This window comes from Apaloderma vittatum, unplaced genomic scaffold (assembly GCF_000703405.1).
Source record: "Apaloderma vittatum isolate BGI_N311 unplaced genomic scaffold, ASM70340v1 scaffold3294, whole genome shotgun sequence".
Taxonomy (NCBI): Eukaryota; Metazoa; Chordata; class Aves; order Trogoniformes; family Trogonidae; genus Apaloderma; species Apaloderma vittatum.
The window spans coordinates 37,613-40,841 of NW_009711930.1; positions in this window are offsets into that span (position 1 = coordinate 37,613).

Here is a 3,229-nt window from a genome sequence, read left to right on the forward strand (position 1 = left end):
TAAAGGGTCCACCAGGAGAGGATGGACTCCGTGGACGGAAAGGAGTTTTTTGCATGTCCCGGGATGAACCCACAAGCCTTGGGGTTCCTGCAACTGGCAAACACGTGAGTTGGAAGTTCGGAGCCATGACACACTTTCCAAGAAGCTGATTAGGGATAGGAGTGGGTGGGGGAGCATAGGTTATCATGTGTGAGGATGTGACGAAAGGGATGGAAAACAAGAGTGAAAGGGGCCCATTGCTTCTGTGTGAGAACACCCAGTGTGCGCTGGTTTAATGTCTGCCAGCAACACAATCCTGTTTAATGTCTAACCAAACCCTTGTGCTGCTGTGGTGGAGACTGGGTGCTCCGATCCAGACAGGTTTTCATGAATACCAATGGGTAAATTTGTTCTGCCTTTGCCCAAAGCATGAGCATCTCTAGCCTGCTTGAACTACCATGTCCTTGCTCCTTGATTTGATGCTCTGGGATCCCCTCAGCACAGCTGGACTCTTCTTTGGGTACTTGGCTCTTCTCTAGACCCCATTCTAGAGCTTACCAAGGAACTGGGATCTCCCAAGAGCTTTTTAGTAGCCTCTGTTGAACAAAGCCAATGTTTTACATGTGAGACATTACCAAATCTGGCTGGTTTTCCATGCCGCAGTCCTAAACTGGGGTGACTGTGCAGAACTGGGAAATGGAGGCCAGGAATCTGAATATATCCTGGGGAAAAGACATTTGGGTGAAACTGGAGGTTTTTCCTTTTGAGATGGGCCTGAAACAAAATGTTGGGGCCTGCTGTGCCCCAACTGGAACTGAGCATCTGGGCTTGCGTGAGGCATCCTCCCTAGCCTGACTTGCCCTCTTCTGGCTTTGGAGCTGAGATTGAACCCAGAGGAGCTGTAAAGCCCTGGGAGATTCGTTAATCCTCCTAACTTTGCCATTATGTTGAAGAAGAAGAGCAGCCATTTAACTTGAATGTTTGGACACATGTTTAACCAGGTCATTAAGTAAGCAAGAGGGCAGGAGAGGAGCAGGGAGGGAGAGGATGAGTTGAACTAACTGAATCGATCCCATAAATAACTTCCCTGAGCTGCCCTGGAGAAGCTGCCTTTACTCAGAGGCTGAGAGAAAGGTGCTAAACGTTAGGAGTGATGTTTGCCCCTCTGCTATCAGTAGTGTGCTTATTAATGGCGTTATCTGTGGGCTTAGCAGTAATAGCACCCAGGCTGGGCCAAGCGGATCTGTAAACAGGAGCTGGGGAGGAAGGAGGTTTGTTACCAGCCGCTGTGTTTGCCCAAAGGCCACTTGAGGAGAGCCGTGTGCCTCGCAGGTCCCTGGCCGGCCCACGCCCTTCCTTCGCCGCCGCCGATAACTGCTCCAGTGACGTCTGCCATGGTGCTGGTGAGTGAGCACCTCTTGGGGTGACTGAAAAGAGCAGCCTCGTCCAACATGGGTGAGGGTGAGCCGCGCTGCACCGCCCCAGCTCCTTCCCTCCCTGTGGCAGCAGATGGGCTCTGTGGGTATGTGCTGGCTCCACTCGTGAAGCACGGCTCTAGGTTTTCCCTGCTGTCCCTTGGTGCAGGTCACTTTGATCTCTCGTCAGCATTTGAATTACTCCTTGCCTTGGTCACTGGGAAGTGCTTCCTCCACTACCACCCCCTGCCCCGGATCCCAGCACACCCTGGAGCCAGTCTGCTTGCAGGCGGCACCTCGCCTTGCGGTGCAAACCCATCCCTCATCTCCAGCCTCGTGACCTCCTCAATGCATTCACTTTCCAGCTGCTGCGTTGACAGATAATAATTAACTGGATTCCTCCCCTGTCCCTGACATGCCTCAGAGCAAATCACCCAGATAAAAGGGTGGCTCTCTTCTCCCCCTCCTCAATAAAATAAAACTCGCCCTCAAAAAACATATGATTAAGCAGCAGAGGAGGGGATGCAAAACCCTAGTAGCAGTGGGATGATGACTCAGTTCTGGCCTTGGCTACAGCCTTCCCTGCTCTCTTCTAAGCGGTGATTTCTGATCTCCTGCTTTTCATCTCTTCCCCTTCTTACTGCTCTCCCTTGACGGCTCTGGCACCACGTGCCTCAGGTCAAGGTCTGAATTAGGACCTTTCTGGCACTCACGCAGAGATTTGAGTTCTGGGGCTGGCTCTGCATCGCTGGGAGGCCGACGGCTTTTACAGCGAAGCGAGCAAGACTGGAAGCCCCTGGCAAGGCAGGAGAGCCACAGGGCAGCAAGTTGCTTTCCTGTAGCTCTTCATTTGTAGCAGATGCCATTAAAACAGTCACTTGTCATTGCCCCCGTTGCCCATCCCATAACATGGGTCTGATCTCTGCTCTGTCACTGAAGACAATGGCAGGAGCAGTCAGCAGGGTGATGCTGGTGGCCTCAATGTCCAGCCTCATTCTCTGCTCTGACACAGGCTTTCTGTCCACCCAGCTCCAGTGCCTCAGTTTCTCTTCTTCCAGGCGTGGAAGATGGAGCTAACAGCAGTGCTTTTCTGTAGGGATCTTTCACAAGGTTGTGTGCAGAAAGAAGCAAGTGGGACCCCTTCTCATTACTCAGGTACTCTCTATTTGGGCTGTTTTCCCCACCCGTAAAAGTTCCCATCAGGGAGAGATGTCCCCTTCTAACTGAGCTGGGAGGAGCTGTGTCCTGGGTCTGCAGTGAAGGGGGTGGTGATGGAGCAGCCAGCACCAGTTGGCTGCATCACTTGGCAGCACAGAGCCCAGGGAAGGGAACGGGTTCTGTAGCTTGGATGTGGCAGTGCCTGCTCTGGGAATGCACCTGAGATGCTGGCTGTGCCGAGGAGTTGCCCAGGGACGTCTGACTGATTCTAAATCAGCCTTGAAGATCATCCCTTCGCACATTAACTGACTATGAGCTGATACTTTCTGCTAGACAATCCTTCAGCACACAGCAGGGCCCACATTTACAGTGGAATCCTCTTAAGTTTTGGGGTTTTTTCTTTCTTTTTGGACTTATGGGTGCTCACTTTCCCTCTGTCCCCTTTTTTTGGTATGTAGATAGAGTCACTTTCCCTGTCTGCTGCCTCTCCCAAGATGCATGTATGTGACTGGAGGGCAGAACAACGCAGCCCTTGGTTGGAAGCCATTCCTGCATTTGCAGCCTGGAGATGCTTGAGGTTAACAAGCAGTGCCTTCTGTGCAGTGCCCAGAACATTTTGGTTTATCCCGATATGATTGACTGTGGTTAGATGTTGTGGTTCCTGCTCACCCCCCATT